Genomic DNA, 8,712 nt, shown 5'->3' with positions numbered 1-8,712 from the left:
ACAGCTCTCTGTGCATCTGCTCCAAATGAGCCAATACTTACAGAGAGCTCACTGAGGGCAGCTTGAAGAAGGCAGCATCATCAATGACAGCCAGCGGGTTGTGGCTGAGGATCCTGAGAAACAACGGAGTTCTGTCAGGGCTGATGGCAAGGATGTGAGCTGGCTGTGCCGGGTATGAGGGCAAGGCCTGGCCGCACTCAAGGAAGCCTTTCTGGGGAGGAGCAGGGCAGGGGAAAGGGCCTTTGCAGCTGCACACTCCTGGTGCTCCCTGGCTGACATCCACAGTTGGAATCAGGACTTTGCCAAGAGCAAATCTGCTCTTGCCCACTGACCCTGCAGAGACCCTGCAGAGACTCGCCCTGCCGTGCCTTTAGCCCCGGTGCCACTTACAGCTCCTGGAGGAACTGCATCCCATGCCAGGCCTGGAAAGTGTCGCTGCCGATCTGTGTGAGGCCATTCCAGGAGAGATTTCTGGGGAAAGAGGAGGTCACACAAAGCAATCAGGCCTGCCCTACAGAGAGAGGGGGCAAAGAAGGAGCCCTTTGCAGGAATGGTGCCAATCCAAGGTGGAAGAGGGAGGAAACTGCTACTTTCTCAGCGTTTGTAGCCTGCCCAGGAGGGCAAGAGAAGGGCACACGTGCTGACTCTATTTCTGTTCTAGGATGCAGCCAAGGCTGCAAGAAGTGGCTGCGCTGATGGCTGTGTGTGGACAACCCCGCTGGGCTCTGTCCCCTGGCGTGGCCGCCCAGCCATCGGCATTGACCTCTGCAGCTCAGCTGGGCTCTGGGCAGGGCAGATTTAGGGACTGTGGGGAAAACCACAGCAGCATTTGCCTACACAGGCAGGGTGCTCATGCAAAGACTGAGCTAAAACCACCAGAGAGAAACTTGATCACTCACAGAAACTTCAGGAAAGGCAATGGCTCAAATGCCCGTTCCTCAATGGACAGGATCTCATTGCAGGACAAATCCCTGTTCCAGGTACAACAACAAATGTCACTTCCATTTGCCCTGTTGCTTTTACCTGCCTCTGCAGCCTGGATCCCAGGAGGGACAAAGGCCACGTGCCCGTGCCTGGGCTGAGCAGCAGGGCCCCAGGCAGGGGCAGGCAAGAGCCCCCCGCCGTGGGCAGGGCACGGTGCTTACAGGTGCTTCAGCAGGAACAGCCCCTCCAGGGAATGCCTCTTCACTGCCCGAAGCTCATTGTCCCTGAGCACTCTGCAAGGGGACACAGGGACATTGTGACAGCGCCCACAGCCCAGCAGCAATTGGGATTCTCATGGGAAAATCTCCTGCAGCAGCTTGACTGAAGCATCTCTTTGGGGCACCGCTGCAGGGACCGTCCCCACTCCTGGCCAGAGCAGGCCCTTGCTCCTGGCCGGCTGACGCTGACCACAGCTTGATCCCTGGGCAGACAGACATGGGGATGGTGCCCTGGCTGCAAGAGATTCAAGGCAATTCTTGCCATGCTGGGAAGCTGTGGTGATTCACACCCCTCCTGGCAGAGCAGCCAAGCTTGGAATTACAATGGAAGCGGGTGGTGTAGGGGCTCCTGCTCCAACCCCAGACCAAAGGATGCAAACTCCCCACACTCCTGACATTTGAAATGCTTCAGGGCACTTACAAGGTCTCAGTCCATGGGTAGTCCTGCCAGGTTTGTTTTCCAACATCTGCAATGGAGTTGCCAGTGAAATCTCTGCAAAGAAACAAAAGCCCCGGTCACCCATCAGGAAAGCCCATTTACCTGCATTTCGGCTGCAGAGCTGGAATTGGGCTTTGCATGGAGAAGGCACAGTGTGCCCAGCCTGGCTTCACCTGGCTCATGCTGAGCTCAGGCCCCCAAACCCCCCCTGTCTCCGGCCAGGGAGTGCCCCGGGTGTCCCAGGTGGGGTTTGCAGAGCCAGGGAGCCGGGGAGGGGCAGCTGCAGGGCTCTGAGGGGCCGCGGCACTCACAGGAAGGTCAGGGCTCGGCGGCGGCTGCCCGGGGGCACGGTGGCCAGGCCGGCGTGGCCGCAGTTCAGCCGCCCACGGCCTGGGCAGTGGCAGGGCTCTGGGCAGAACTCCTTGCCCACTGCTGGCGAGGGGGCCACTGCCAGCAGCAGGGCCAGCAGGAGCAGAGCGCGCACCAGACGCATCACCATGTCCATGGCGAGGCAGGACTGGCTGCAGTCACCTGGGACGCTGACCTGAGCTGCAGCTGTGGCAGCTCCTGTGTCACAGTGCTGCTGCCAATGTCACAATGGTCCTTGTGATGACACTCTAGCAATGCTCTTGTCACCGGGATGGTGCTTGGCATCAGAGCTTGCAGCAAAGCGCAGTTCAGGCCATGCTGTCACCAAATGACTCTGTCTCAGAGCCATCAATCTGCAGAGTCATGGAATGGATGGGCTAGGAAGGGGCCTTAAAGCCTGTCCGGTTTCACCCCTGCCATGGCAGCAGGGACACCTTCCACTATGCCAGGCTGCTCCAAGCTCCGTCCAACCCGGCCTTGGACACTGCCAGGGATCCAGGGGCTGCCCCAGCTGCTCTGGGCACCCTGTGACAGGGCCTGCCCACCGTCCCAGGGAATAGATTTCTCCTGAACAGGTGATCTAAGCCTGCTCGGTGTCACTGTGAAGCCATTCCCATCTGTATTGGGTTGGTGTGGCCTGGCTTTGCATGGCTTTGGGGCCACAGGTGCTGTTGAAATTTCCTTTCCCTATCAATATCCTGCTCTGATTTTATGGGTAATAAATGTAATGAATATCTCCAAGTTCCCACTGTTGTGTCCATGACCGTGACCGGGGCGGGATCTCTCCCTCCCTTTCTGTAAACTCATGAGCCTTTCGCTGTCCTTTTTCTCCTCTCCACTTGTGCGGAGCGCTGAGAGCGCCTTTGGCGGGCAGGCGGCAGGCAGGCAGGGCCAAAGGCCGCCTGGCGCTGGGAGGGCGCGGGGAGCTTGCCGAAAGGCGGGCAGTGTCGGCACGGCCGCCGGCAGAGGCTGAGGGAGCCCCAGCGGCAACGGCGGGAAGCGCCGGGAGCCTGAGGGGCGGCAGCTCCGCCTGAGCGCGCCGGCCCCGGCAGCGAGCGCCGTGCAAAGGGAGCCGCGGGCAGCTCGGGCAAGGCCGGCACGGCGCCGCAAGCAGCGGCCAGAGAGGCGGCCCGGCCCGGCCGGGAAGCGCGGCCGCTCCGCCGCACGGGCAGCTCCGGCTCCGGGCAGCGGCACCGGCAGGGGCCGCCCGGGCCTGAGGGGAAACGCGCGGGACAACAGCTCGGGCCGGGGCGGCTGCGGGAGCGCTTGGGCCAGGGCGGCCTCCAGTCCTTGGCACGGAGTTACGAAGATTCTTTCTGTTAGAAGCTGCTGGAAGCTTCCAGCTTCCGCAAAATGTCCGCCAGAACTAATCCTTGATGGCTCCCTAAGGTGGATGTCTACCCTGGAGCCCACTGGCATTGGCTCTGCCGGAGATGACGGAAGGTTCTTGCACCTTCTCAAGGCGGGCCCAAATAGAAATGGCCATTACACCTCTGTGGTAACAGATTTCAGAAGAAAGCAAAATCAAGTTGTGACACAATTTTTAATTTGGACTAGAGAAAAGCAGGAGTGAGCACATCTGAAGAGAACCACCTGCAGGCTCCACGGGCAGTGCAGACTGAGGCTGAGGAGATGCTCCAGGCTCCAGAGCCGAGATTCCTCTGCAGCAGTGGGGAGACCATGGTGGGGCAGCAGTGCTGCTGCAGCCCGCAGGGATGCACGGGGAAGCAGAGATTCGCCTGCATGCTGTGGAGGAGCCCTGCACCAGAGCAGCTGGATGCCTGCAGGAGGCTGTGATGCTGTGGGAGACCTGTGGAGAGAGCGGCTCGGTTTTGTACTTGATGCTATTTGATGAGTGTTTTCTCCTCGTCCTTAACTCATGATCCTTCGTTAAATTTCCTCCCCTCTGTCCAGCCGCAGAGAGGACTAAGTGAGCAGCTTTGGGAGTGACCGGCATCTGGCTGGGGTCAACCCACAACAATCTCAAACTGAATTTGGCCAAATCCATAAGGGGCATCAGAAACTGCTTTTACAAATACAACAGGAACACCAGGGGGAACAAGAACAAACTTTATTTCTACTGAATGCAGGGGGAAATTTTGCCACAAGGGATGAGAAAAACCCTGAGATGCCTCCTCTGGGTGTCCAGAGCTTGTGCTTGCCTGCAGCACCCTCTGGCCTTCCCTCAGCAGGGGCAGCAAGAAAATAACAGCCAAGTAAAAAGCATCCAAGGAAAAAAGAACAAGGAAACAGCATCCATGGAAATAACAGCAACCAATGAAACGGCATCCAAGGAGAGCCTCAGCTAAAATGGGAAGTGAAGAATTGCGGGCATCCCAGCAACTTTTTGGGACTCTTCCACCTTAGTTCTTCACACTATGCCTCTTCCTAGGATGCTTATCTATGGGATTGATAGGCATCCCTGAGGCACTGAAGCCATGGCAATTCCGACTTCCTGAACAGAGGACAGCACAGGGAAGAACTTTGAACGGACTGGGAACAGAGGATACTCAGAGAGGCGCTATTTGGCCTTTTCTGTTCTACATTGTATGCCTCGTCGTTATCCTTCCTCCATCTCTGTCGCAGTTTTACACAGAACCTGAAAAAAACAGAAAGGGAAAATAGGGTTAAAGAGAGAAGGCAGCTGGTGATGGAGGCTGTGGGCAACCGGGCTGCCTGTGCTCTGCCCTGTGTGGGCAGCAGCCGCTGGAGGAGTTGGGAAGGGGCATTTCCAACGCTGCAAAGCAATGGAGTGAGCGAGGTGAATGGGGACAAAAAGGCTTCTGGCCATCCCATGCCCAGAGCTCCCAGCTCCCGCTCCGTGAGCAGGGAGGGAGGTCTGGCCAGGGAGGGCTGCAACAGGTGCCAGCACCTCTCCCTGCTCGGGGCTGTGCCAGCCGGGCCCAAGGAAGATGGGGAGCCCCAGCAGGGATGGCAATGGCTGGCAATGCAGAGAATGAGCCCTGCATGCAAAAGGCAAGTGGAGAGGATGGGAGTGAGTTCTTCAGCAGCCACCGTGGGGAGGGAGCGGGGAGAAATAGGGCAGAGCCATCAGCAGAGGAGACTGTTCTGGGAACACAGAGGCATTGCTGGTGCTCACAGAAACTCGGGAGCACACCAGGGCCCAGGACATCCATCCCAGCGCCGGCGTGGCAAGGGCTGGTTGGGCTGGGAGTCCCCGGCCGTGCCCAGCGCTGCCGCTCAGGAGCCACTCGCCTGGGGCTGCCCCAAACGCAACGTGTTGGAAAAACATCCGGGAGAGTCCTGGGCAGCGGCTCCTGCATGGCTGCGGGGCCCCAGGAGGAGCTGCTCTGCACGGCAAAGACTCTTGGTGGCACAGCAGTGGCAGGGGCAGGGAGCAGTTACCTTGTCAGACACAAATTCCTGGTGTCGCGGGGTTGGGAGTCAAGTTCACAACGTCGAGAGCGCTTCTGGGGAAGGAAAATGGGAGATTTGCAACATCAGTTTTCCTGTAATATTCGCCAAACAGGAGAGGGCAAAAGCTCTCATTGCTGTGTGGCTGAAGGCAGGAGAGCAAAGCAAAGCTGGGGAGAGCTGGGACAGGAGGCAGGACAAGCTTCCCTCAGGCAGGCTGGACCCTGCTGAGCTGGCTGCTGGGGATGCTGCCACAAGCTCCAGGCTTGGAACAACATCTCCTGTGGTAGCCAGCACATGCAGGGCCATCTGCAGTGGCACATGGGGCTTGTCACCTGGGCACTCCAGCCACAAGGCAGACAGCTCTGTGTCAAACAAGAAATTGGCTTACGTGGAAGATGCACTTTAGTATCAGGAAAGCGAAGATGAAGAAAATCAGCAAAACCGCAAACGTGACCACGTACATCACAACTTCCAGTTTGCGCTGTGAGCAAAGGAAGATCACGGGGGTATGAGGATTGATCCTTCCATTCTCCTTTGCCCAGAAGGACACGTGCAGCAGTGCCTGCAGCTCTCCTACCTTCCGTGTGAGTCCCTTGCCATTCCCTGAGTCCATATGAATGATCATGTTCTCTTGCAGACGACACTGGCCCATGGGATCATAGGCTCCCTGGTTCTCTTGCCTCTCAATGAGCAGCTTTAGAAGCAGCCTGGTCTTCATGACCATCCTGGCACAGGCGTGCTTGAGCTGGGGCAGGCTGCATTCCCTGTTCAGGGCTTGCTCCACGTGGGCCATGAATGCTCGCAGGCCTTTGTGTGCCTCCTGCAGCGGCCGGTGATGATCAACGTTGGTTTCCCGTCCTTTTGGAACTGGCGCAAGGTGTGGATTTTGGGGGCTCAGAGGTTTGTTGAGGAACATGGAGTCTTCCTCCTGTGTGGTGTCAGGCATCATCAGGAGGTGCCTGCCTATAGAGGAATGCTTCTCTTCAGCAGTGGCTGTTCCTCTCCTGCTCGCAGCGGGGCGGTTCCCAATCAAAAGGTCAGAGAGGAAATCCAGATTCTTGTTTAGACCCTGGTCAGATCTGGACCTTTGCTCCACTTTCACAGGTTGTGAAACCTGGTAGAAAAGATGATTATATCCAACCCCATACTGGCTGTCCTGCTTCTTGTGCCATTTGTGTGTCTTGATGTAGTACTTGCTGGCAGCTGGATCTTCCTTCTCCTTATCTCTGAGCTGCGCGGACATGGAGGTATCGTCGCCACTTTCTAATTCACCAGCTACCGCTGAACGCTTTGATCCTTGCCGGAATAAATGTGGCTCCATTTTCTCCTGCTGCCAGTTTGAATGTGTCTTTTTCACCACATTGCTTTTGGCAGTCTTGATGCTTTCAGCCTTGTGCAGCTTCTTCTTGACCTTGGCCCTCAGGTCATGAGTGCTTCTTTTGCCTTCATGCCCCAAGAGATTCTGAGGGAGATGTGAATTTGTTCTGGAACTGTCCAGGCTGCTGACATCACCCTCAGTGCTCAGGGTCAGGGCAACCACAAGCGTTACACTTTCACCATCTCCCACTGAAGGCTCCTTGGGCTCGACGCTCAGCACTGGGATGCTGTTCAGCTCTCTGCCTTGTTCCATGTCCATTATTTCTCCTCGACTCTGTAGAAGAGTTGTGTGAGCTGGAGAACAGCAAGAGAACAGATCAGCAGCTGGGCACAAACACAGGCTCAGAGGTTACCCCAAGCAGCAGGAGCTCATCTCAAGGCCAGGGAGTACAAGAGAAGAGTGGAGGATATGTCGTGGTGAGGAGGAGAGCCCTTCAATCCATGCCATTATCCCCTTGGGGCAGAGCAGAGAGCTGGCTCTTTCCTGGTGTCTCCTGGGGCTCTCTTTGGATGGGACGGAAACATCGCAGGGGAATGGGATTGCTGTCAGAGACGTTCCCACAGCTCCAGATGAGCAGGCTTGGCTTGCTCTGCAGGAGCCAGTGAAGAGGCAGAGACCCCAGAGGAAAGATCAGCACTGCAAGGGGGGCACACACTGGCAGGGGAGGAATGCCCAGGGACTCCTTTGCTCAGGGGCCATTGCCAAGAGCAGCAGCTGAAGCTGTCAGAGCATGAAAAACTTCCTCAAGGGCACCAGAGCTGTGGGACTGTGCTGTGGGAAACCTGGGGCTGAGGCAGTGAGAGAAGCGAGCTCCCTGGGGCCCTTGCAAACCTGGCTGTCTCTGTTTGCAGAAGGGCAGCCTGGCCCTGCTGTGCACAGCATGTGCTGTGCCCTGTGCCCAGCTAGAGCAGGACGGGGCTTTGCTGCCCCCGCACAGGCCAACCGGGGCATGACGGTGCTTGGTGTTCACCCTGCAGAGCACATCAGGGGCCCTGCCCTTTGCCCTGCAGTGGGCACTGGGGTGGCACAGAAACCAGGCTGTTAGGGCAATTTGGGGCCTTTATGGGCAGACCTTGCCTTCCAGCACCAGGGAAGGGCACGGGGCATTCCTGCTTTCCTTGCCTGGGGCCATGGTGTGGGCAGGAAATGGGTAGGTTTGGTGGGCCCAGTGTGCTGTTCCTTCTCCAGACAGTATGTGACACACAAGATATGTACAATCACCAGGAACTTTCCATCCCAAGGTGTTGTGTCCAAGGCCTGTACTGCAAGGGCAGGTCAGCACGCCCCAGCACGGGGCAGTGCTGCAGCATCTGCCCAGGCTCAGGAGAAGGGGCAGATTGGAGCTCCCCCAGCCGCTCCGCACACTCACCGCACTGCGGGGCGCTGGTGCTGCACAGCTTCTGGCACAGGAACTGGATGGTCCTGCAGGGGCTCTCGGGCAGGGGACGCTCCTGGCACAGGCAGCAGGCCGCCTCCTTGGGCACTTGGCTGCAGACAAGAGGGGATTCTTGGAGAAACACCTGGCCACCCAGTGCATGGCTCAGAGCCCAACTCAGGGAACACACCCATACCACGCCTGGGGCTTGTGCCTCACTGTGTGCCACAGCTCTGGGAAAGGGCCCTGACTCCCAAGGCAAAACATTAAAAAGCGGATTTTATCCTGGAAAGTAGAACTGCTCCCAAAACACCAAGTGACATAGAAATGCACCCGCCTGGATTTGAAACTCCCTTTGAGAAGCCTGCAGCAAGTCACCCCCAAGGTGAGATTCTGCCTCTGAGCTGGTGAGCTTTGGCACTTTGCCCAGGTGGAAACAGCAGCTCTTGAGCTTACTGGGCTTGTTCTGGTTTTGTGGCACACGGATTTGTTTCCCAAGCAGAGCCCCTGTCCCAGCACTCTGGCCCTGCTGGTGGCTGGGGCCCAGTCCCACACACTCACAGGGTTTCCA

The sequence above is a fragment of the Ammospiza caudacuta genome, chromosome 27 (assembly GCF_027887145.1).
Source record: "Ammospiza caudacuta isolate bAmmCau1 chromosome 27, bAmmCau1.pri, whole genome shotgun sequence".
NCBI classification, from domain to species: domain Eukaryota; kingdom Metazoa; phylum Chordata; class Aves; order Passeriformes; family Passerellidae; genus Ammospiza; species Ammospiza caudacuta.
Note: the sequence above shows the minus strand (reverse complement) of the source record.